The sequence below is a fragment of the Hordeum vulgare genome, chromosome 5H (genome assembly GCF_904849725.1).
Source record: "Hordeum vulgare subsp. vulgare chromosome 5H, MorexV3_pseudomolecules_assembly, whole genome shotgun sequence".
Classification (NCBI taxonomy): Eukaryota; Viridiplantae; Streptophyta; class Magnoliopsida; order Poales; family Poaceae; genus Hordeum; species Hordeum vulgare.
Window position 1 is genome coordinate 143,483,125 of NC_058522.1, and position 27,818 is coordinate 143,510,942.

Sequence of the window (27,818 nt, forward strand, 5' to 3'; positions counted from 1 at the left end):
AAGAGCAATTCTAGCAAATCATAACATAATTTAGCTCTCTCAGTTGGGTGTTGATACGTCTCCAATGTATCTATAATTTTTTATTGTTCCATGCTGATATATTATCATTCTAGGATACTTTTTGGGCATTTATAGACCAATTTATAATATTTTTGAGCACTAACCTATTGACCCAGTGCCATTTCTTGTTTTCTACGCGTTTTTTGCTTTGCGGGTTTACCCTACCAAACGAAGTCCAAATGCCACAAAACTTTAATATGATTTTTTTGGACTATATGCAAACATGCAACCTTCGGAAGTGGACGAGAGGACGTACGAGGGAGGCACAAGCTAACAGGGCACGGCCCAGGGCTTGGTCGCACCCTGATGGCTTATGGCCCCCTAGATGCCTCCTAATGTCCCTCTCTAGCCTATAAATGCACAAATATTCTGAAAACCCTAAGAGCACTCCTGAAATACTTTTTCTGCCGTCGCAAGTCTCTGTTCTGATGGGAGGCCATCTAAACCTCCGTTATGGTGATCTGCCGGAGGGGAGATCAATCACGAAGGGCCTCTACATCAACCTTGCTGCCCTCACCATGATGTGTGAGTAGTTCACCACAGACCTACATGTCTGTCGGCACTACCTAGATGGAAATCTCTCTCTCTCTCTTATCATCTTCAATACCATGTTCATCCCATCTTCGCTTTGACCTATCCGATGTAATCACTATGTATGGTGTGTTTGTTGGGATCTGATGAATTGTGGGTTTATGTTCAGATTAATCATGAAACATATTTGAGTCACCTCTGATTATTATGATTCTTGATTGCATGATCTTCATAGCTTTGTAATGATCTCCAATCTATTGAGATAGTTTGGCCTACTAGATTAATATTTCTTCAGTGGGAGTGGTGCGTTGTAGTAGGTTCTACCTGGCGAATTTGTATATCCCAGTGACAAAAGGGGACAAGATGCGTCTTTGTGTTGCTGCTACTAAGGATAAAATGATGTGATTTATTCATATTAATCGAGTTTACTTTTTCTACCTCATGTCATTGTTCTCCAAGTATTACTCCGTTTTTACTTAATACGTAGAGAGGCAACCATAGAAGTGCTCTTGTAGTGGAGTAATAGTAATAGGTGCAGGCAGGAGTCGGCTTATTTGCTTATGGGTGTGGCACCTATATACACATGATCATTGTCATGAAAATCGCATAATTATTCGCTGTTCTATCAATTGCCCAACAGTAATTTGTTTACCCACCATATACCTTTGCCATGAGAGATGCCACTAGGGAACACTACGGCCATCGGGTCTATACACTTATATATTTACAAACGCTACTACTACCTTCCTGCCATTATTTGTGTTTTATTTTATTTTGCAATTTACAATTATAAACAATTATCTACACACCGCATTTGCTTCCAAATAACAAGATCAAGGGGATTGACAACCCTCTTGCCTGCGTTGGGTGCAAGTTATTTGTTTCTTTGTGTGTTGTCGCTGAAGACGGATGAGGATTGGTATTCCTATTGGTTCGATAAACCTTGGTTTCATAATTGAGGGAAATATTTACCTGAATTGTGCTGAGATAACCCGTTCCTCTTCACGAAAAACCCAACGCAGATCACAGTCATCACGAAGGATTTCAGGCGCCGTTGCCAGGGAATACCATCACCAACTATCAAGTAGCTTCTCACATTTTTTCATTCACTTGTTCTTCTTTTTATTTGATGTTATATTTAGTTTGTCACATACAAATTGAAAATACCAAAATATTTACCTTTGCTTGTTGCTAGTTTACTTCGCCGCTTGCTAGTTTACTTGTCTTGCTCGTTACTTTGCTTGCTTGGTCACCATCTCTCAAGATAGGTTCTACGACATCTCTTACTACCAAAGGATGGTCAAAATAAAAAATTATATGGAAACTTTTATGACTTCACAATATGAGCATAATAAATTCTTTGATTCTGAAATTAAAGAACATTCAGCTTTGCTAAATGATATTAGTAAACAACTTGTTGAAGTCAATAAGGAAGTATCTATTCTCCAATCACAAGTTGCTCACACTGAAGTACTACTAGAAAAAATTTCCGACAAGCAAACTACTCTAGTAAATAGGATGGCCGCTAAACCGGAATCTTTCCCTATTGCGAATAATGGTGAAGATATTAAAATGATTGGTGTTTCTCCTATTGAATCTTTGTTTACCTCTCTGAATGTAAATGATAAAGGGACTTGAGATAACTCAACTCTAGTTGAGGAGCGTCCCGTTTGCTTGGAGGGTGATAATTTTGATGCTAAAATTGGAAAAAACGAGTTTGGAGATGTCAAAAATTTAGCTAGTGATGTGCCCACTATCTTGGATTATAAAGACTTTAATTATTATAAATGCTCCATAGTAGAATGTATTTCCTTGCTGCAATCCATTATTAGCTCACCCAATGCTTATGAACCAAACAAAGCTTTTACCTAACATATAGTAGAAGCTATGATGAAAGCTTATCATGAGAAACTTGAACTTGAAGTTTCTATTCCTAGAAAATTGCATGATTAGTGGGAACCTACTATCAAAATAAAGATAAATAAATATGAATGCAATGCTTTGTGTGATCTTGGTGCTAGTGTTTCAAGCATACCAAAAACTTTATGTGATGTGCTTGGTCTCACCAATATTGAAGTGTGTTCCCTAAATTTGCATCTTGAGGATTCTACCATCAAGAAACCTTTAGGTAGAATTAGTGATGTTCTTATTATTGCAAATAAAAATTATGTGCTTGTAGATTTCATTGTGCTTGATATTGATTGCAATCCTTCTTGTCCCATAATACTTGGAAGGCCATTCTTACGAACTATAGGTGCAATTATTGACATGAAGGAGGGAACATGAGGTTCCAATTCCCATAAAAGAAAGGGATGGAACACTTTCCTAGAAAGATAATTAAACCACATTATGAATCAGTCATGAGAGCCACTTATGGGTTGAGTGTCAAAGATGACAACACTTGAAACTATGCATTATGCCTAACTAGGGGCATAAAACAATAGCGCTTGTTGGGAGGCAACCCAATAGTTATCTTAATTACGTTTTACTTTCTATTATTTTGTGTTGAAATGATTATTTCCTATGTAATTATTATGTTTTTGTGTTTTAATTGGTGTTTGTACCAAGTAAAGCCTTTGGGATAACTTATTTGATGAGTATGATTGATGTTGTGCAAAAACAGAAACTTTTGTCTCGAGTGCAGAATTTTTAATTCTCTGCTGGAGCATGATAAATTCTTGAAAGTTTACACAGTATTTATGTACAAATTCTCCACATTTTCCTAATGTTTCAGAATTTTTAGAGTTACATAAGTATGGGATCTTTATAAATTGCTATAGACTGTTCTGTTTTAAACAGATTATGTTTTGCCTGTATAGTTTGCTTATTTTGATGATGCTATGGATTATATGGGGGTGTATAAGTCATGGATAAGTTAGAATGTAGTACATATTATCCAATTATAAGTTAATAATCAAATTATAACACTACCTAAAGTATGCAATATGTTTCTTATACTAACGGATCTCACGAAGTTTTGTTGAGTTTTGTGTGATTGAAGTTTTCAAGTTATGAGTGTGATCACGATGGACCATGGAATAAGGAGTAGCAAGAGCCTAATCTTGGGGATGCTCAAGGCACCCAAAGTATTATTCTAAGGAAGACTCGGGCGCCTAAGCTTGGGGATGCCCCGGATGGCATCCCCTCTTTCGTCTCAAACCATCGGTATGTCACTTGGAGCAACATTTTTATTCATCACATGATATGTGTTTTGCTTGGAGCGTCCTTTGCTTTTGTTTGATTTTACTTTCAGTTTGTCACAATCATCATTTTATGGACACGCCTATTAGAGAGAGACTCACCTTCATTATGATTTTCTAGAATACTCTATGTGCTTCACTTATATATTTTGAGGTTGGCAGTTGCTCTAGTACTTCACTTATATCTTTTAGAGCATGATGGCGTGTAGATTTGATATAAATAATTTGCTATCGTTCTTCACTTATAATAGTTTGAGAGCTCAATAAATAGAGATGGTAATTTTCATGGGTCATAAGACTAGTCCAAACATAATAGGCATTCAATGAATGATAATCAAAACCATCATGTAGCACACATAGAGAAATTATGAGTTAATGACATTGATATGGTAATACGAAAAAGGTGTAAGTCCATAATTTTTTATTCATATAATTGTCGGTATTAAGGGGGTGTTAATGTTGGGTAACGTAGCATAAATTCAAAAAAATTCCTACGCATATTCAGATCTTCCTATGGAGAGACCAGCAACGAGGGACGGGTGAGTGCATCTTCATACCTTTGAAGATCGCTAAGCGGAAGCGTTGCTAGAACGTGGTTGATGGAGTCGTACTCGCGGCCATTCAGATCGCGGTGTGATTCCGATCTAGTGCCGACCACGGCACCTCCGCGTTCAACACACGTGCAGCCCGGTGACGTCTCCCGCACCTTGATCCAGCAAGGAGGAGGGAGAGGTTGGGGAAGATCTCCGGTAGCACGACGACGTGGTGTCGATGGAGAGACGAGGTCTCCCGGCAGGGCTTCGACAAGCACCGGCAGAGAGGAGGAGAAAGAAGAGCAGGGCTGCACCGAGGGAGATGGAAAATTGTGTCTCCAAAAGCCCAAAAGTGCCCACTATATATAGGAGGTGCGGCAGCCCTAGGGTTCCCACCCTAGGTGGTGCGGCAGCCCCCCCAGATGGGAGGTGCGGCGGCCAGGGCAAGGGGGAGAGGTGGCGCACCCCTAGGTGGGCCTTAGGCCCACCAGCGCCTAGGGTTTCCCCCCTCTGCACCTCCTGCGCCTTGGGCTGAGTGTGGGGGCGCACCAGCCCACCTAGGGGCTGGTTCCCTCCCGCACTTGGCCCATCTAGCCTCCCGAGGTCGTTGCCCCCTTCCGGTGGACCCCCGGGGCCACCTCCGGTGGTCCCGATGGTCCCGGTACGTTACCGGTGACGCCCGAAACACTTCCGGTGTCCGAAATCATCCGTCCTACGGGTTTGGGAGACAGGCAGACATGACCAAGACACCTCTCCGGCCAATCACCATCACTGGGGTCTGGATACCCATGGTGGCTCCCACTTGCTCCACGATGATCTCATCGGACGAACCACGATGTCAAGGATTCAATCAATCCCGTTTACAATTCCCTTTGTCTGTCGGTATAGAACTTGCCCGAGATTCGATCGTCGGTATACCTATACCTTGTTCAATCTCGTTACCGGTAAGTCTCTTTACTCGTTCCGTAGCACGTCATCGTGTGACTAACTCCTTTAGTCACATTGAGCTCATGATGATGTTCTACCGAGTGGGCCCGGAGATACCGCTCCGTCACACGGAGTGACACATCCCGATCTCGATTCGTACCAACCCAACAGACACTTTCAGAGGTACCCGTAGTGCACCTTTATAGTCACCCAGTTACGTTGTGACGTTTGATACACCCAAAGCACTCCTACGGTATCCGGGAGTTGCACAATCTCACGGTCGAAGGAAAAGACACTTGACATTAGAAAAGCTTTAGCATACGAACAATACGATCTAGTGCTACGCTTAGGATTGGGTATTGTCCATCACATCATTCTCCCAATGATGTGATCCTGTTATCAATGACATCTAATGCCCATGACCAGGAAACCATGATCATCTATTGACTAACAAGCTAGCCAACTAGACGCTTGCTAGGGACACATTGTGATCTATTTATTCACACATGTATTACTGTTTCCTGTTAATACAATTATAGCATGAACAATAGACGATTATCATGAACAAGGAAATATGATAATAACCATTTTATTATTGCCTCTAGGGCATATTTCCAACAGTATCCCATTTGCACTAGAGTCAATAATCTAGTTACATTGTGATGTATCGAACACCCATAGCATTATGGTGTTGATCGTGCTTTGCTCATGAAAGGTTTAGTCAACGGGTCTCGAACATTCAGATCCGTGTGTACTTTACAAATCTCTATTACTCCACTCTGGACATGGTCCTGGAGGGAGTTGTAGCGGCGTTTGATGTGCTTCGTCTTCCGGTGAAACCTGGGCTCCTTGGCTATGGCAATGGCCCCAGTGTTATCACAGAAGAGTGTCATTGGACCCGACGCGCTTGGAACCACTCCAAGGTTGGTGATGAGCTCCTTCATCCAAATTCCTTCATGAGCTGCTTCTGAAGCAGCTATGTACTCCGGTTCACATGTAGATGCTTCCATGACTTCTTGCTTGCTGCTGCACCAGCTTACTGCCCCACCATTCAAAACATATACGTATCCGGTCTGTGACTTAGAGTCATCCGATCTGTGTCGAAGCTAGCGTCGACGTAACCCTTTACGACGAGCTCTTCGTCACCTCCATAAACGAGAAACATTTCCTTAGTCCTTTTCAGGTACTTAAGGATATTCTTGACCGATGTCCAGTGTTCCATACCGGGATCACTTTTGGTACCTCCCTACCAAACTTATGGCAAGGTTTATATCAGGTCTGGTACACAGCATGGCATACATAAGAGAGCCTACGGCTGAAGCGTAGGGGACAGAACTCATCTTCTCTTTATCTGCTGCCGTGGTTGGCGACTGAGTCTTACTCAATCCCATACCTTGCAAAACTGGCAAGAACCCTTTCTTTGAGTTTTGAACTTCTTCAATATCTTGTCAAGGTATGTACTTTGCAAAAGACCTATGAGTTGTCTCGATCTATCTCTATAGATCTTGATGCCTAATATGTATGCAGCTTCTCCAAGGTCCTTCATTGAAAAACTCTTGTTCAAATAGGCCTTTATGCTCTCCAACATCTCTATATTATTCCCCATCAATAATATGCCATCCACATACAGTATGAGGAAAGCTACAAAGCTCCCACTCACTTTCTTGTACAGACAGGTTTCTCCATAAACCTGTATGAACCCAAACGCTTTAATCACCTCATTAAAGCTAATGTTCCAACTCCTAGATGCTTGCACCAGCCCATAGATGGAGCGCTGGAGCTTGCACACTTTGTTAGCACCCTTAGGGTCGACAAAACCTTCTGGTTGCATCATATGCAATTCTTCCTAAAGGTTCCCGTTAAGGAACGTTGTTTTGACGTCCATTTGCCAAATTTCATAATCATAAAAGGCGGCAATTGCTAACATGATTCGGACTGATTTCAGCTTCGCTACGGGAGAGAAAGTCTCTTCGTAGTCAATTCCTTGAATTGGTCAAAAACCCTTTGCGACAAGTCGAGCTTTATAAACGGTTACATTACCGTTCGCATCAGTCTTCTTCTTGAAGATCCATTTATTTTCTATGGCTCGCCGGTCATCGGGCAAGTCCACCAAAGTCCATACTTTGTTCTCATACATGGATCCTATCTCGGATTTCATAGCTTCAAGCCATTTGTTGGAATCCGGGCCCGCCATCGCTTCTTCATAGTTCGAAGGTTCACCGTTGTCTAACAACATAATTTCCATTACAGGGTTGCCGTACCACTCTGGTGCGTAGCGTACCCTTGTGGACCTTCGCGGCTCAGTAGTAACTTGATCCGAAGCTTCATGATCATTATCATTAACTTCCTCTTCAGTTGGTGTAGGCGCCACAGGAACAACTTCCCGCGCTGCGCTACTATCCTGTTCGAGAGGGGGTGTAATTACCTCATCAAGTTCTACCTTCCTCCCACTTACTTCTTTCGAGAGGAACTCTTTCTCTAGAAAGGATCCGTTCTTGGCAACAAAGGTTTTACCTTCGGATCTAAGATAGAAGGTATACCCAATACTTTCCTTAGGGTATCCTATGAATACGCATTTCTCCGCTTTGGGTTCGAGCTTTTCTGGTTGAAGTTTCTTCACATAAGCATCGCAGCCCCAAACTTTAAGAAACGACAACTTAGGTTTCTTGCCAAACCATAGTTCATACGGTGTTGTCTCAACGGATTTAGACGGTGCCCTATTTAAAGTGAATGCTGTAGTTTCTAATGTGTATCCCCAAAATGATAGCGGTAAGTCGGTAAGAGACATCATAGATCGTACCATATCTAATAAAGTGTGATTACGATGTTCAGACACTCCGTTGTGTTGCGGTGTGCCAGGCGGCGTCGGTTGTGAAACGATTCCACACTTCCTTAGGTGTGTGCCAAACTTGTGACTCAAATATTCTCCTCCACGATCAGATCGTAGACATTTAATTTTTCTGTCACGTTGATTCTCAACCTCACTCTGAAATTCCTTGAACTTTTGAAACATCTCAAATTTGTGCTTCATCAAGTAGATATATCCATACCTACTCAAATCATCAGTGAGAGTGAGAACATAACGATAGGCACCGCAAGCTTCAACGTTCATTGGACCACACACATCAGTATGTATTATTTCCAATAAGTCGGTTGCTCCCTCCATTATTCCTGAGAATGGAGCCTTAGTCATCTTGCCCATGAGGCACGGTTCGCATGTGTCAATGATTCAAAGTCAAGAGACTCTAATAGTCCATCAGTATGGAGCTTCTTCATGCGCTTAACGCCGATATGACCAAGGTGGCAGTGCCACAAGTATGTGGGACTATCATTATCAACTTTACATCTTTTGGTACTCACACTATGAATATGTGTAACATCATGATCGAGATTCATCAGGAATAAACCATTCACCAGCGGAGCATGACCATAAAACATATCACTCATATAAATAGAACAACTATTATTCTCTGACTTAAATGAGTAGTTGTCTCGCATTAAGCAAGACCCTGATACAATATTCATGCTCAAAGCTGGTACTAAATAACAATTATTAAGGTTTAAAACTAATCTCAATGGTAGATGTAGAGGTACCGTGCTGACGGCGATCACATCGACCTTGGAGCCATTCCCGAGGCACATCGTCACCTCGTCCTTGGCCAGTCTCCGCTTATTCCGTAGTTCCTGCTTTGAGTTGCAAATGTGAGCAACAGCACCGGTATCAAATACCCAGGAGCTACTATGAGCTCTGGTAAGGTACACATCAATAACATGTATATCACATATACCTTTAACGTTGCCAGCCTTCTTGTCCACTAAGTATTTGGGGCAGTTCCGCTTCCAGTGCCCTTTCCCTTGCAATAGAAGCACTCAATCTCAGGCTTGGGTCCATTCTTTTTCTTCTTCCCGGCATTTGGCTTACCGGGCGCGGCAACAGTTTTGCCGTCTTTCTCGAAGTTCTTCTTACCCTTGCCCTTCTTGAAACTAGTGGTCTTGTTGACCATCAACACTTGATGCTCTTTCTTGATTTCTACTTCTGTAGACTTGAGCATCGAGTACAACTCGGGAATGGTCTTCTCCATCCCTTGCGTGTTGTAGTTCAGCACAAAACCTTTGTAGCTTGGTGGGAGAGACTGGAGGATTCTGTCAATTATAGCATCATCCGGAAGTTCGACTCCAAGTGAAGTCAGACGACCGTGTAACCCAGACATTTTGAGTATGTTCTCACTGACAGAACTGTTCTCCTCCATCTTACAGCTAAAGAACTTGTCGGAGTTCATATCTCTCGACACGGGCATGAGCTTGAAAAACTAGCTTCAGCTCTTGGAACATCTCATATGCACCGTATTGCTCAAAACTCCTTTGGAGCCCCGTTTCTAAAATGTATAGCATGCCACACCTAACCAGAGAGTAGTCATCACTCTGTGTTTGCCAGACGTTCAGAATGTCCTGGGCTGCTGCGGGAGCGGGAGGGTCACCTAGCGGCTCATCAAGTACATAAGCCTTTTTAGCTGCTTCAAGGATGAGCTTCAAGTTGCGAACCCAGTCCGCATAGTTGCTACCGTCATCTTTCAGCTTGTTTTTCTCTAGGAATGCGTTGAAATTGAGGTTGACGTTGGCCATCTACAATATTTATAAAGACAATTTTAGACTAAGTTCTTCACAATTAAGTTCATTTAATCAAATTAAGTATGAACTCCCACTTAAATCGACATCCCTCTAGTCATCTAAGTGATACATGATCCATGTTGACTAACACGTGTCCGATCATCACATGAGACGGACTAGTCACCATGGTGAGCAACTTCATGCTGATCGTATTCAACCATACGACTCATGTTCGACCTTTCGGTCTCTTGTATAAGAGGTCATGTCTGTACATGCTAAGCTCGTCGAGTCAACCTAGGTGTTTCGCGTGTGTAAATCTGGCTTACACCCATTGTATGCGAACGTTAGAATCTATCACACCCGATCATCACGTGGTGCTTCAAGACAACGATCCTTCTCAATGGTGCACAATTAGGGGAATACGTTCTTTAAATTTTAAGAGGGATCATCCTATTATGCTACCTCGTTCTAAGCAATAAGATGAAAAATATGATAAACATCATAATGCAATCATATAGTGACATGATATGGCCATTATCATCTTTGCTCTTTCGATCTCCATCTTCAGGCATCGCATGATCATCATCGTCACCGGCGTGACACCATGATCTCCATCATCGTGTCTCTGCGAAGTTGTCACGCCAACTACTACTATCACTGCTACTATAGCTAACCGTTAGCAATAAAGTAAAAGTAGTAAGCACATGGCGTTGCATCTCATACAATAAATTAAGACAACTCCTATGGCTCCTGTCGGTTGTCATACTCATCGACATGCAAGTCGTGAAACCTATTACAATAACATGATCATCTCATACATCATACATGCAACATCACAACTTTGGCCATATCACGTCACATGTCAAACCCTGCAAAAACAAGTTAGACGTCCTCTAATTGTTGTTGCAAGTTTTACGTGGCTGATTTGGGTTTCTAGCAAGAATGCCTTCTTAACTACATGACAGCCACAACGATGATATGCCAAAGCTACTTACCCTTCGTAAGGACCCTTTTCATCAAATCCAATTCGACTAGAGTGGGAGAGACAGACACCCGCTAGCCACCTTTATGCACGGTGTGCATGTCTGTCGGTGGAACCAGTCTCACGTAAGCGTACGTGTAAGGTCGGTCCGGGCCGCTTCATCCCACAATACCACCAGAAAAGAATAAGACTAGTAGCGGCAAGTAATTGACAAATCATCGCCCACAACCTTTTGTTTTCTACTTCTGCATAGAATCTACGCATAGAAAACCTGGCTCGGATGCCACTGTTGGGTAACATAGCATAAATTCAAAAAAATTCCTACGCATATTCAGATCTTCCTACGGAGAGACCAGCAACGAGGGAGGGGTGAGTGAATCTCTCCCGCACTTGGCCCATCTAGCCTCCCAGGGTCGTTGCCCCCTTCCGGTGGACCCCCGGGGCCACCTCCGGTGGTCCCGGTGGTCCCGGTACGTTACCGGTGATGCACGAAACACTTCCGGTGTCCGAAACCATCCGTCCTATATATCAATCTTTACCTCCGGACCATTCCGGAGCTCCTTGTGACATCCGGGATCTCATCCGGGACTTTCGATAACCTCGTATAACAATTCCCTATAACCCTAGCGTCGTCGAACCTTAAGTGTGTAGACCCTACGGGTTCGGGAGACACGCAGACATGACCGAGACACCTCTCCGGCCAATAACCATCAGCGGGGTCTGGATACCCATGGTGGCTCCCACTTGCTCCATGATGATCTCATCGGATGAACCACGATGTCAAGGATTCAATCAATCCTGTATACAATTCCCTTTGTTTGTCGGTATAGAACTTGCCCGAGATTCGATCGTCGCTATACCTATACCTTGTTCAATCTTGTTACCGGTAAGTCTCTTTACTCGTTCCGTAGCATGTCATCGTGTGACTAACTCCTTTAGTCACATTGAGGTCGTGATGATGTTCTACCGAGTGGGCCCAGAGATACCTCTCCGTCACACGGAGTGACAAATCCCGATCTAGATTCGTACCAACCCAACAGACACTTTCAGAGGTACCCGTAGTGCACCTTTATAGTCACCCAGTTACGTTGTGACGTTTGATACACCCAAAGCACTCCTACGGTATCCGGGAGTTGCACAATCTCACGGTCGAAGGAAAAGACACTTGACATTAGAAAAGGTTTAGCATATGAACAATACGATCTAGTGCTACGCTTAGGATTGGGTCTTGTCCATCACATCATTCTCCCACTGATGTGATCCCGTTATCAATGACATCTAATGCCCATGACCAGGAAACCATGATCATCTATTGACTAACGAGCTAGCCAACTAGAGGCTTGCTAGGACACATTGTGATCTATTTATTCACACATGTATTACTGTTTCCTGTTAATACAATTATAGCATGAACAATAGACGATTATCATGAACAAGGAAATATGATAGTAACCATTTTATTATTGCCTCTAGTTAACTTGTTGTTCATCTAAATATTAAAGAGGCATGGTGATGATGTGTGAGCATTCTTATTCCTCATTAAAATCCTAGTGTTGTCTCGAGTCGGGGGCGCGCGGCGGTTAACTCCTACCAACCCCCTCCCTCGGGGCATGCCAGTAGTGCTTTGATGTGTGATAAAACTAATAAAACTTCACAATAAGTACGTGAGTTCTTTATGACTAATGTGACACCTTGGACATATGCATCGTTACCTTCTCATATTTGCTAGCCTCTTCGGTACCGTGCATAGCCCATTCTCACCTCCTGGATTGGTGCAACTTTAGCCGGTGCATCCACACCCCGCGGCATGATACGCTCTGTTGCACATAAGCCTAATTATATCTTCCTCAAAACAGCCACCATACCTACCTATTATGGCATTTCCATAGACATCCCGAGATATATTGCCATGCAAATCCCATCGTCACTTCACATGACTAGTTTGTTCATCGTCATATTGCTTTGCATGATCATATAGAGCTGACATAGTATTTTTGGCAAAGCCACCTTCCATCATGTTTTTGATACATGTCAAGCTAGATCATTACACATCCTGGTACACTGCGAGCGGCATTCTCAAAGAGCATAGTTTTAAATAGCCCGCTATAGCCTTTTCAGCAGGGTGCTGCTAAATGGTATCATGTACAAATATGCCGCTATAGCCCGCTATAGCTCCACTATAGCTGATTTAGAGGCTCGCCGCTATTTGCCATAGCCCGCTATTTAAAACATTGTCAGAGAGTCATATCTTCCTATCAGTTCTCCATATTGAGTTGTAAGTAAATAAAAGTGTGATGATCATCCTTGTTAGAACATTGTCCCAGTGAGGAAAGGATGATGGAGACTATGATTCCCCACAAGTGGGGATGAGACTCCAGACGAAAAATAAATAAAATCGGGGAGGCCAAATGAGCCCACCATATATAAAAAATATTACGAGGGGCAAAAAGGAAAAAAGAGAAAAGCCCACCGTAAAAAATGAGAGAAAAAGAGAGAAGGGACAATGCTACTATCCTTTACCACACTTGTGCCTCAAAGTGGCACCATGATTTTCATAGCGAGAGTCTCCTATGCTGTCACCTCCATATGCTAGTGGGAATTATCTTATCATAATAAACTTGGCTTGTATATTCCAATGACGGGCTTCCTCAAACGCCCTAGGTCTTCATGAACAAGCAAGTTGGATGTGCACCCCACTTAGCTTCAGTTGAGCACTCATACACTTGTAGCTCTAGTGCATCATTTGCATGGCAATCCCTACTCCTCGCATTGACATCTATCAATGGCATCTCCATAGCTCGTTGGTACGCCTAGTTGGTGTGAGATTAGCTTCTTCACTTTTTACCCCTTTGATACCTACCACCTATATGCTATGTCCAATGGTTCACGCTCATGTATTGCACGAAGAATAAAAAGTTGATGCATATTGAAAAAGTATGATCCAATTGCCTGACTTGAACACCATGGTGCTTAACATTTGTATTTATGAGGCGAAGACGGAGTCATGCCTTGCTAATAAAATAGAAATGAATAGGGGGTAAACATTCTTTTAGGATCGTATACTTTGAAAATCAATAATTGTGTTGCTTATAGTTAATAAATATTATTATGTTGTTGTTCGTGAATTCATCATTTCTCAATGATCGTACATACAAGAGACTACATTATGGCTAGCATTTCACATCAAAAATTCTATTTTTATCATTTACCTACTCGAGGACGAGTAGGAATTAAGCTTGGGGATGCTTCTACGTCTCGAATGTATCTATAATTTTTGATTGCTCCATGCTGATATATTATCATTCTAGGATACATTGGGAATTTATATACCAATTTATAATATTTTTGAGCACTAACCTATTGACCCAGTGCCTAGTGCGAGTTCCTGTTTTCTGCGTGTTTTTTGCTTTGCACGTTTAGCCTACCAAATGAAGTCCAAATGCCACGAAACTTCAATATGATTGTTTCTCGACTATATGAAGATCTACAAGCATCATAAGTGGATGAGAGGCCGCATGAGGGAGGCACAAGCAAATACGGTGCGGTCGCGCCCTGATGGGTTATGGCCCCCCTGGATGCCTCCCGACGTCCCTCTCTGGCCTATAAATTCAAAAATATTCCAAAAACCCCAAGAGCACTCCCGAAACACTTTTTCCACCGCCGCAAGTCTCTGTTCCGACGGGAGGCCATCTAAACCTCCGTTTCGGCAATCTGCCGGAGGGGAGATCAATCATGGAGGGCCTCTACATCAACCTTGTTGCCCTCACCAAGATGTGTGAGTAGTTCACCACAGACCTGCGGGTCCTTAGGCGGTACCTAGATGGCAATCTCTCTCTCTTATGATCTTCAATACCATGTTCATCGCATCTTCGCTTTGATCTATCCGATTGAATCACTTTGTATGGTGTGTTTGTTGGGATTCGATTAATTGTGGGTTTATGTTCAGATTATTCATGAAAAGTATTTGAGTCACCTCTGATTATTATGATTCTTAATTGCATGATCATCATAGCTACATAATTCTCTCCGATCTATTGATAGTTTGGCCAACTAGATTAATATTTCTTCACTGGCAGTGGTGCGTTGTAGTACGTTCAACCTGGCAAATTTGTATATCCCAGTGATAGAAGGGGACAAGATGCGTCTTTGTGTTGCTGCTACTAAGGATAAAACGACAGGTTTTATTCATATTAATTGAGTTTACTTTGTCTACATCATGTCATTGTTCTCCAAGCATTACTCTGTTTTTACTTAATACGTAGAGAGGCAAGCATAGAAGCACTCTTGAAGTGGAGTAATAGTAATAGGTGCAGGCAGGAGTCGACCTATTTTCTTATGGACGTGATGCATATATACACATGATCATTGTTGTGAAAATCGCATGATTATTCGATGTTCTATCAATTGCCCAACAGTAATTTATTTACACAGCATATGCCTTTGCCATGAGAGATGCCACTAGGGAACACTACGGCCCCCGGGTCTATTCACTTATATATTTACAAACGCTACTACTACCTTGCTGTCATTATTTGTGTTCTATTTTATTTTGCAATTTACAATTATCTACACACCTCATTTGCTTCCAAATAACGATATCAATGGGATTGACAACCATCTTACCTGCGTTGGGTGCAAGTTGTTTGTTTCTTTGTGTCCAGCCGCTGAAGACAGTTGAGGATTGGTATTCCTATTGGTTCTATAAACCTTGGTTTCATAACTGAGGGAAATATTTACCCGCATTGTGTTGCGATAACCCGTTCCTCTTCGCGAAAAACCCAACGCAGATCACAGTCATTAGGTGTGTCCAGCAAGGTTTTTTATAACAAACTAACCAGAAAATAAAGAAAATACACAAATGATACAAGGCGCTCCAAGCAAAACTCGTGATATGTGACGAATAAAAATATAGTTCCAAGTAAAATTACCGATGGTTTCTAGAAGAAAGAGGGGATGCCTTACGGGGCATCCCCAAGCTTCGCTGCTTGGTAATCCTTAGATATTGCCTTGGGTGACATGGGAAATCCCCAAGCTTAGCCTTTTATCACTCCTTAGTCCTTACTCCCTCATCCGTCGTGATCTCACTCAGAACTTGAAAACTTCACTCACACAAAACTCAACAAAATATTCGTCAGATCCGTTAGTATAAGAAAACCAAAATTTACTATAAGTACTCTTGAAAAGCTATTCCAATTTTTTTTGCATTATTCCTACTGTATTCTAACTTTACCATGGCTTATGCCCCCCGATATAAATCATAGAATCATTAAAATAAGCACATAATGCAAATAAAATAGAATATGTTAAAAACAGAATAGTCTGTAAAGATTTGAAATTTACTTATACTTTTCTAAATACAAAATTTTCTGAAAAACTAGGAAAATGTAGGGAATTTGTATATTAATCGTGTTTAAAAAAACTGACACTTTTGACGTTTGTTGTTTTTAGAATTTTTCTACTAGACGCAACAGTTTCTGTTTTTCAAAAGGATTAAAGAAACTAATACCCCAGGTGATCCCAAAGGCTTTGCTTGGTACAAACACTAAATAAAACACAAAAAACACAATTGTAACAGTAGCATAAGTGTGCAAACACTCAAGAACATAAAGCAAAAGTGAAAATACATTTTATTAATTGGGTTGCCTCCCAACAAGCGTTGTCGTTTTACGCCCCTAGCTATGCATATAACATAGATTTTAAGTATTGTCATCCTTAGTTTCCAACTCCTCAATCACACATCTCTGATTTCTTAGAGATTTGGCATGCATATTGTCAAAAATCACACTCCTAGGGATAAAGTTAAAGAATCCATTCATATGAGGAGGTTCACTCAAGTTGAAGCGAGCCCTAATCATCTTAAGATCTTCGTTGTTGCAAGAAGAGGCGCCCTTGTTCTTGGGTATTTGCGTAGTTTTCTTGCCAAGCGGAGTTTTTTCACTATTTTTAACTGAAGAAAAATCTATGCTCAAGTTATTAAATATTTATTCTAATTTATCAATTCGAGCGGGACTCTCTACTACCCTTTCATTTCTTATAGGTTGTTTTTCTTTTAGCATCTTAATAATGTCCCCCGTCCTTGAGAAAATACGATTAACAAGACCTTGCACCTTTTCATCCAAATTTTCAACATGTTCTTTGGTAAGAATTTTCTTTTCAATAGCATCTATCCTTTGCATGACATGATCAGGCGTTAAAAATGTTTCATTTATAATAGTACGTGGAGACCCCAATAGACTTCCCATGGCATTGGGAGCATCAGAGCGTGGACAACTTAAGAAATTTCCCCCGGCGATAGTATCAAGAACAAATCTATACCGAGTAGTAATTCCCACATAAAAGTTTCAAAGAATAACGGCGGTAGATTGCTTGTGGATAGATCTATCATGAGCATTGCAAATCCTATACCAAGTATCTTTCAAACTTTCTCCTCCCCTTTGCTTAAAATTGAGAACTTCAGTCTCATGAGTACTCATAGCGAGGGAGGACTTTGCCCTAGAAATAACTAAACAAAAGATCCGGCAAGAAAACGGCAAGGGAAATATAGCACAATAAAAGGCAAATTTGGGTGAAGTTGGTGAGAGGAAAACGAGAGGCAAATGGGAAATAATGTAATTGCAAGGAGATGAGATTTATGTGTAGGACCTGACAGATATTGACTTGATCTTCCCCAGTAATGATGCCAGGAATCTTGACGGTCTTCGCACGTGTGTTGGTTTCCTCCAAGCTTAAAGGGTGATGTAGCACAATGATGACAAGTATTTCCCTTAGTTAAGAAACCAAGGTATCAATCCAGTATAAAGACCCACGAGACTATGTAAGCAGCACCTGCACACATAATAGCAAATCCTCGCAACCCAACGCATGGAGGGGTTGTCAGTCCCTCACGGATAAAGTAAGGATAGATTGATATATGCAAATAAGAGTGATAGAAAATAGAACGCATCAAGGTATTTTTGGGTTTTTTGGTAATATAGATCTGAAAACAAAAAAGCAAATAAAGTAGAAATGCAAATAGCTAAGTACAAATTGCAAATAGATGATGTGAAGTAGACCAGCGGCCCTAGGTTTCACTAGTGGCTTCTCTTGAGAAAATAGCAAGCGGTGGGTAGACAAATTATTGTTGGGAAATTGATAGAAGAGCAAATAATTATGATGATATTCAAGACAATGATCATGTATATAGGCATCATGTCCAATATAAGTAGACCGACTTCTGCCTGTATATACTTCTATTACTCCACGCGTCGACCGCTATCCAGCATGCGTCTAGTGTATTGAGTTCATGGAGAAATGAAGTAATGCCTTAAGAAAGATGACATGATGTAGACAAGATCTATTCATGTAGGAATAGACCCCACCATTTTATCCTGGATAGCAACGATACATGTGTATCATGTCTCTTTGTGACACTAGGATTGAGCACCGCAAGATCGAACCCATCACAAAGCACCTCTTCCCATTGCAAGATAAAATATAAAGTTGGCCAGACAAAAAAAATAACAGAGAAAACATATGGGGCTATAATAATCAAGCATGAATATGTTTTCATAGATCTGATCATAACCTTACAATTCATCGGTTCCCAACAAACACACGGAAAAGAAAGATTTATGTCATATGGATCTCCAAGAGACCATTGTATTGAGAAACAAAATGAGAGAGAAACCATCTAGCTACTGCCTACGGACTCATAGATCTGATATGAACTACTCACGCATCATCGACGGAGCACCAATGAGGATGGTGAACCCCTATGTGATCGTGTTCCTCTCTGGAACAGGCTCTATATTGGATTTCATCGTTGTGGAACTTGCGATGGCTGAAATGATTTTTTGTTGACTCATCTAGGGTTCTCTGAACATTGGGGTATTTATAGATCTCAGAGGCAGTGGAGAGGGTTCCCGAGGGGCCAACTAGACACCAGACTGCGCTAGGGGCCTCTAGCATGCCATGATGTCTAGTGGGCCCCTAGGCCTCATCTGCTTCTCATTCTTGGTTCCCAAGTTTCCTTCTAGTCCAAAAAGAATCCCCATAAAGTTTTGTGGCAATTGGACCTCATCTGATATAAATTTTGTGCGAAGGAAAAAAAATCAAAAAATAGCAACTCGCACTAGGCACTATGTCAATAGGTTAGTCCCAAAAAATGATATAAAATTGCTATAAAATGATTATAAAACATCCAAGAATGATAATATAACAACATGGAACAATTAAAAATTATAGATACGTTGGATACGTATCAATTGCCGATCTGGACTTCGGTTACTAGAGCCGCGGTATGTTCCTTTGTTTGGGGGGATCGCTAGGTGTTATTGATAACCCACAAGTATAGGGGATCGCAATAGTTTTCGAGTGTAGAGTATTCAACCCAAATTTATTGATTTGACTCAAGGGGAAGCAAAAGATTATTCTCAAGTATTAGCAGCTGAGTTGTCAATTCAACCACACCTGAAAGATTAGTATCTGCAAGCAAAGTATCAGTAGCAAAGTGGTATGATAGCAACGGTGCCAGAAAAAGGCCTGTTGACGGCAGACTATTCCTGACTTGTTGTATCAACGACGCCAGAAAAAGGTCATGCAACAGGTAAAAACAAAGTAACAAGTGACAGCAGTGGCAAGTAACAGAAGTAGTGATAGCAATAGCAAGTAACAGCAGTAGTGACAGCAGTAGCAGCAAAGTAACGTAGCAAGGACCAGTAGTAAAAGACTCGTAGGCATTGGATCGGTGATGGATGATTATGCCAGATGTGATTCATCATGTAACAGCTATAACACGGAGAGATAAGTAACTAGCTCCCGTTCGTCAATCTAATGTAGGCATGTATTCCATATGTAGTCATACATGCTTAGGGAAAAGAACTTGCATGACATCTATTGTCCATCCCTCCCGTGGCAACGGGGTCCTAATGGAAACTACGGGATATTAACATTCTCCTTTTAATAAAGAACCGGACCAACGCATTAACACTTGGTGAATACATGAACTCCTCATACTATGGTCATCTCCGGGAGTGGTTCCGGCTATTGTCACTCCGGGGTTGCCGGGTCATAACACATAGTAGGTGACTACAACTTGCAAGATAGGATCTAAAACACACATATATTGGCGACAACATAATAGGTTCAGATCTGAAATCATGGCACTCGGGCCCTAGTGACAAGCATTAAGCATGGCAAAGTAGTAGCAACATCAATCTGAGAACATAGTGGATACTAGGGATCAATCCCCGTCAAAACTAACTCGATTACATGATAGGTCTCATCCAACCCATCACCGTCCAGCAAGCCTACGATGAGATTACTCACGAACGGTGAAGCACATCATGGAATTGGCGATGGAGGAAGGTTGATGATGACGATGGCGACGATTTCCCCTCTCCGGAGCCAAAACGGACTCCAGATCTGCCCTCCAGATGAAGAACAGGAGGTGGCGGCGCCTCCGTATCGTAAAACGCGATGAATCCTTCTCCGTGATTTTTTTCGGGCGAAACAGAATATATAGAGCTGAGTTTGGAGGCGGTGGAGCCACGTGGGCCCCACAAGCCTGCCAGGCGCGGCCAGGGGGTGGTCGCGCCCCCTGGGCTTATGGCCCACTGGCTCACCTCCTCCGGTGGATCTTTGTGCAGGTATTTTTCATTAATTCCAGAAAAATTCTCCGTAAATTTTCAGGTCATTCTGAGAACTTTTATTTCTTCACAAAAACAACACCATGGAAATTCTGCTGAAAACAACATTAGTCCGGGTTAGTTCCATTCAAATCATGCAAATTAGAGTCCAAAACAAGGGTAAAAGAGTTCGGAAAAGTAGATACAACGGAGACGTATGAGTTACCATTGATAGTAATAACACCCTTAGGTCGCGGAATCTTAAGCTTCAAGTATGCATAATGGTGGACGACATTAAAACGAGTGATTGTTGCATGGCCGAGGAGTGCACGATAGCCACTGCGAAAAGGGATAATGTTGAAGACCAAGTCTTTGTTGCGGGAGTTGTCGGGTGAACCGAACAATACTTCCAAAATTATTGTACCAGAATAGCGGGCCTCGATGCTAGGAATTATTCCTTTAAAGGTGATGTTTCTCAGTTTGATCCTCGACGGATCGATACCCATTTTCCTCACTGTGTGTGTAAATCAGATTGAGGCTGTTGCCTCCGTCCATGAGGACTCTAGTGAGGTGGTACCCATTCATAATGGGGTCAAGTACCAGGGCCACCGAACCCCCATTTTGAATACTAGTCGGGTGATCCGTGTAGTCAAAAGTGATTGGGCATGCCGACCATGGGATATACTTCGAAGCTACTCGTTGTATGACATGGACATCCTGAAGTGCGTGCTTCCTCTCCTTCTTTGGTATGTGTGTGACGTAGATCATGTTCATAGTCTTTACATCAAGAAGGAATTGTTTTGTCCTCCATTGTTAGGCCTGCGAGGTCCTTGAACGTCCTTGTCGTGGAGACTCTTGCCCTGGTCTTCAGCCATGTTTTTTTCTCACCTGTTTAATCACCCAACAGTTACGGTTGGTGTGAGTAGCGGGCTTATTTGAGGTGTCGTGGATCTAGCAAGGCGTCTCTAGTATTTTGTCCAGTGCGGTCGGTCCATCCCGATTCCCCTTAGAGGGTTTCTTCCGCGGTCCATACCTCGAATTGCTAAATCCGGTGTTAACTATCGTGTCCTCAATTTCACCTCCATTATGTCGATGCTTATTCTTATTGTGTCGTGGCTTCCCATTGTTGTCTCGAACTTCGTACATGTCTGGATTTCCGGGAGGTTTGTTTCGACGGGTAGCCAACTATCCTCGGCCACACAAAAGTGGGTCATAAGTGAGCTAAGGGATGTCATTGTTCTTGGCCTATCCTTCCTGAGCGTCTGAGCTAGCCAATCATCTCGGATATTGTTTCTGAAGAGATCTAGTGTATCGATGTTCAAACATTCTACAATTTGGTTTTTCTTTGCCAGGATCATTACAAAATTGTCGGGATGCCTCTTTGGCTTGTTGGACTATGTGGCTCAAGTCGTCGGAACCCGACGACTGGACATAAGTGCCTTGAAAGTTAGCTTGTAAAGCATCTTTGAGCTCTTCCCAACTCCCAATGGATTTTTCACGGAGGTTGTTCAGCCAATGTCGTGTTCGTCCCTTGAACTTCAATGGTAAATATTTTATAGCATGGTGGTCATCACCTCGGGCCATATGAATGTGGAGAAGAAAGTCTTTGATCCATATGGCCAGGTTTGTTGTCTCGTCGTATTGTTCGATATTATCTGGTTGAACCCTTCGGGGAACTGGTGCTGCATCACCTCGTATGTGAAACAAATTGGGTGAGCAGCACCCCTGACCCGATCTACGTCAAGCTGGAGATCGTATGAAGTCCTGACCTGAGGCACTTTCCAAACTCTATTATTTTGATCAAGTCGAACTTGGTATCCATCCCGTCTACCAAGGGTGTGCCCTGTGGACCCATAGATGGATTTTGTGTGTCGTGCCTTGACATTCAAGTTGTCTTGTGGGTCAATGGGTATCTGAGATGTGTTGGTTCTTTCCTTCTTCTATGAAGGTGTTCGGGTTGTTCACCAGCTTCTCCAGCCATCATGTCCGGCCCTAGAGGGAAGCGGTCTGGCTGGTCACCCTGAATTCATGTGGGAGTGTGGGCTCAAAGGCCTCGTCCTTGTACTCTGGTAGTAACCGGCTGCGCGGGTAACTTTTGTTTTGTCCCTATCATTCCTTGATGTACCCTTCTTCATTGGCTAGGACTTGGGTCCATCTTTCGTTGATGGAATCTTGTTTGGCTTTGATTTGTTGTTATTTTATCTTGAGGCTGCGAGTAGTGGCTATAAGTTGTCGCTTGAATCGTTCTTGATCCAGCGGGTCTTCGGGGATGATAAAGTCCTCGTCTGTGAGACTATCTTCCTCTTTGTAACGAGGGAGGTAGTTTATATCCTTGGAATCTTCAAGGTCCTCGGGGTTTTTCGGATTCGTGTGCCCCTCCAAATCATAGGGATTGTGTTCGGGAGCAGCAGGGTCAACATGGTTCTCTGGATCATCCGGGTAGAATTTTCTATGGTTCCCATATTGCTTTCCTTGCCCTTGCTCGCCTTAGGCTTTTTGCGCTAACGCCGGTGCTTGGGGGGTTCATCACCACTGTTTTTATCGGGGTGTCGTCATCGATCTTCCCTGTGGCGCCATCGTCCTTTGGAGTGTCCACCAAGTACACATCATAGGTGGAGGTGGTAGTCCAACGTCCAGTTCTGGGAGGGGCACGTGTGTCGACATCCATACATGTATCTCCGGCTTCATCCGAGGTGAAGTCCAATATATCAGTTAAATCTTCGATAGTGGCTATCAAGTGGGTGGTGGGTAGGAAATAAAATTCCCTGTGACCGGGCTCAAACCGGAACTGAGCGCAGGCCGAGTCCAGCCATCCGTAATTTCCATAGTTTGGATCCGGGCTAACGTCTCGTTTGATAGCGAGGGATCAGCCAGACTACTCTTCTAAAAAATTTCGGAGTTGATTTAAAGTGCATTGGCATAGGAAGTATGCTTGGCCAGGGTTAATCCCCGGTCTCATAACGCCATGGTTGGACCCATGTTCAAGCCCGGATCTGAAGTGGACACCATCCTGAACACGAAGTCAGGAAGGAGACCTAAAGCGAAGGCTCCGGGAATTCCAGACTTCCAACACGAAACTGAGAAACCAACGAGCATCAGATCGCCTTGGGCATTGGCGACGTAATCTAGATTGCCGTACTTGATTACCTGGCCTAGGCGAACCTGTTGATTTGGCAAGGTGACGAGCTGTCTTGACATGCGTAACAACGTTGTTGGACGTAGAGAGCTAGCTGGGGACTAAGATGTCCCCTGTGTTGATGCCGTCATTGGTGAACACACGAGCCATCGCTTCTTCTGGCGATCCAATAGTGGAACTCTCAATGAAACCACCAATGTCAGTGTCAAAACTGGCAGGTCATAGGTAGGGGTCCCGAACTGTGGATCTCGGATCGATGGGTTATAGGAGACAAAGGAGACGATGTTTACCCAGGTTCGGGCCCTCTTGATGGAGGTCAAACCCTACGTCCTGATTTTGTTTATATTAATGATGGAGTATCGAATACATAGTTGAACTACCTCGAGATCATATGTTGTGGTCTAAAACCCTATAGGTAATGATCTTAACTTCTCCTCCAAACTAAGTCCCTATGGTTCATAGAGATACCAGGGGTACTAGGGTTACATAACGTGGTTCCATCGAAAAGAAAATATGACGATTATCATCTTGCCATGGGGTGCACACCAAGTCTTCGAAAGAGTCTATCTTAGATACAACATTGTCTTGTAGTTAGAGCTCCAGTGATACTATAGGATAGCCCAGGAGTCCGACCCGTGGAAATAGGTAAGCGGTACGAGGACCCCTTAATCCTAGACTCTCTCACATATGAAGGTGGAGGGGACTGACCGAGCTGGCGAACGTGTTCCTTATGGCTGGCTACCGCCACCTCCCATGCGGCTCTACAAGGATGTTCCACGTCGAAGAGGTTCCTTCCAACGGCCTTGTGCTTGGGATCCTTGCTCACTTCACCAACTGCCTTGATGTCTACTTCCTCCTTGTCGGTGTCAAAACCAGCACATCTCGAGTATGGGGTCCCGAGTTGTGGACCTTGGATCGATGAGTTGCAGAGGACGAAGAAGACAATATTTACCCAGGTTCAGGCCCTCTTGAGGAGGTAAAACCCTACGTCATGCTTGATTATATTGATGGTGTATGGGGATTATAGAGTTGATCTACCTCGAGACTGTATGAGCTAAAACCCTAGATGAATCAACTTGCCTATGCGGATGAAACTCCCTGGTTTATATAGATACTAGGGGTCCCTAGTGTTACATACAACCGACCTCAGTCGGGGGCATATGTGCCGATCTAGCCTACTCAAATTGAACGATAAGCCAGTCTTCGGAGCCTTCCTCCTTGTCCACGAGATCATCACACAGTCCGGTCTTCAATAATGTGCCCCATTAGGTCGGCATGTGAACAATGGCCCGACCATCCGAGGACCCCTTAATCCAGGATGCCCTCAGTATCCCCCGAACTAGCATCCAACACTGATGTATATGGTCTTCGGCACCTCCTTGTATCCATAGTAATCGGCTTGCGAGGCGAGTTCCCCTCATATTCGGCTGGTTTAAACTTGGTCATTTGGCGATGTCATGCCTCTAAAACACACACTCCTAAATGAGAAGGCCAAAAGGCCCGAGTTTGAACAGCACCTCATCTGACAGCCTTTCTCACAAACGGTCGTGATACCCAGTTATGATAAAAACTCGATTTGCGGTTCAAGGCCGCTTTCTCACAAGCACGTCTTGTAAGTGAGGGGATCGTGGCCCATTTTTAAGGGGATACGAGTAATGGACTGGGTAACCCCACGCGCGTTCACCGACACGGTCGTTTCGGGAAGTGGCAGGGCATGCGACGCAACAAGAGGGAACCCTTGGCCTTGCAACCCCCCCATAAAAGGGAGAAAGATTCACAAAGCCGCAATAAGATCCATTTCGCTTTCCATCCTCTCTCGGCCCCCCTCCCTCAAACTTAGCCGTGGCCGGCTCAAGCTCTCACGATAAGTGGGAGGTCTCATGCATCTTTGACCAGGAGATCCGGGAGCTGAAGGACGCCAGCTATCCTTTGCCATATATTGCTCGCCATGCATCGGAGGAAGGCCAGGTGGTGCCCACTCCAAGGCTACCAAAAGAGTGGTGTTCATCCCCCACTTCATACGGGGACTAGGCTTCCCACTCCACCCCTTCATCAGGGGCCTGATGTTCTACTACGGGTTAGATTTCCATGATCTTCCCCCGAACTCATTCATGCACATATCTTCATTCATCACCCTTTGTGAGGCCTTCGTCTGGGTTCGTGCACACTTCGGCTTATGGCTCAGGACTTTCAATGTCTAGCCGAAGTCGGTCAGCAACCAACATGCCGACTATGGTGGCGTCATAATCAGCAAACTCCCCTGGGTTGATTGGCCGAAGGGCACTTTCATCGACACTATCAAGGACAGGCAAAAGGAGTGGTTTTACATCACTGAGCCTCGGGAAGCAAGCTGGTCGGCACCTACCGAGTTTAGATCCGGACCCCCCGAGAGGTTAACCTCGTGGGTAAAAAGGGGTCTCATTTGGGGATCATCCTCGGAGTTGAAGGCGTTGTAGAAGCACGTCAAGCAGATGGTGGAGGCAAATATCAAGCTGACCGACGTGGTTCAGGACATGCTCCGCCACTGAATCCTTCCCTGCCAGCGTCGGGACACTCCAATGTGGTCCTACAAACTCGGTGATCCGGGCTATGTGAACCTGTTCTATTACACTACCCTCGAGAAATTGTGGAGGGTGTTGTTCAAGCCTCAACAGGAATGGACGGCCAAGGAGGAAGACGTCGGTTTGGACGCTGATCACCCCCTGGAGGTATGACCAAGCCTTTATTCTTTATTTAAAGCTTTTTTAATATTTTCCAGGGATATTATCCTTTCCCCCACCGTCTCTACACGGCTGGCTGGAAAAGGCCAAGAAAATAAATGGCCCAGCCCCCCTGCCTGAGGACCCCATGTCGCAATTGCTGACTGCGATGCTAGTGGTGGCGCCATACACGGCGCCAGAGAAAAATAAGAAGAAGAAAAGGGAGACCCGCGGTGGTCTCCGCTCAAGGGGTCCTCCGAATACCAAGTCCGGAGACACCCATGCATCCTCCGTCTACGAGGAAGAGGAGGCGGAGGATGGAGAGGAAAAAACATTCCCTCCAAACGAGCAAGAGGGGGCGCCGAGGAGGCCAAAGAGGGATTGCCTTCCCATGCACCAAAGAGACCGTGCAGAAGCAAGGTCGTCCTGCCCGATGACATACCGAATTCCGCTGCGGACTACCGTGCCTTCGAGAGGGTTCCACGAAGGACCCCCGGGGTCAAGCCCCCAACCCAAAGGTACGGAATCCGAATTGTGTTTAATGGAATTATACTGAGCTTTTATTGATAAGCATACACGCTCCTTCTTGGACGCAGCTTTGCCCGAGACCTCCCGACCGACCAGGTCCCGGAGGGGCTTTCACTACTGGCTAAACTGGCAGAGAGCGGGAATGCATCCCACACTACTCTCCCTCAGCCATTGAACGAGGTTGCGGAGGTGATATCCCACCATGCCCCTCCGAATACGAGGGACGAGGTGGTGATGGCCGAGGTAAATACCTCGGCCACCGAAGACCAAGAGGTTCCGTCCAAGGTTCATGCCTCGGTCATCAGAACCCAGGAGGTTAATCCCCTCTCGACGAGGGGTGATGAGGGTTGTGATGCGTTCGAGCTTCCTCCGGAGACAGCTCCAAGGAGCTCTGATTCTCCTGCATCTTCATCGTTGCCTCTGGCACCACCTGTGACAAAATGGGATGCGTCCGAGTGGCCTGCAATGATGGAGGTGGCTCGATCCGACTCCTCCATCACCGATGAACATCGCATCCTTCTGGGTGCGATTCTACAAAGCATCCAGTCCGTTGATAGCATACTGAAGGGGGCCTTCAGTGGTTTGCTGGCAAGTTTCAAGGTAAACCAAGTAGTGTTAAATTTGTTTATAAGGTTTTTACATGCCTTATAGGTATGATAGCCCCCAAGCCATGGGTGATTTGAAAAACTTACTCGTGGCTCAAGAGAGCTCCTGGTCTTGAACAAAAACAGTTCGGGGACCCATGAACTATAACAGCTCAGTAGGGTACTTCGGCCAGATGTCACAACCCAGTTAGCTCGAATGTTTATCAATCCCTATTTTGTATCGCAGGCCTCGTCCTCGGTTGTGTCCACCAACGCCCTTGAACTTGCCGAGATGAACCGGAAACTCCAGGTTCCTGATGAGGATCTTAGCCAACTTAATAGTCGGCTCGACGAGAAGTAGGGTAAGCTTAATGCATGCCACTAGGACTCTTGTTGTATTTTAATAGTTGAGTATTGTCTGACTT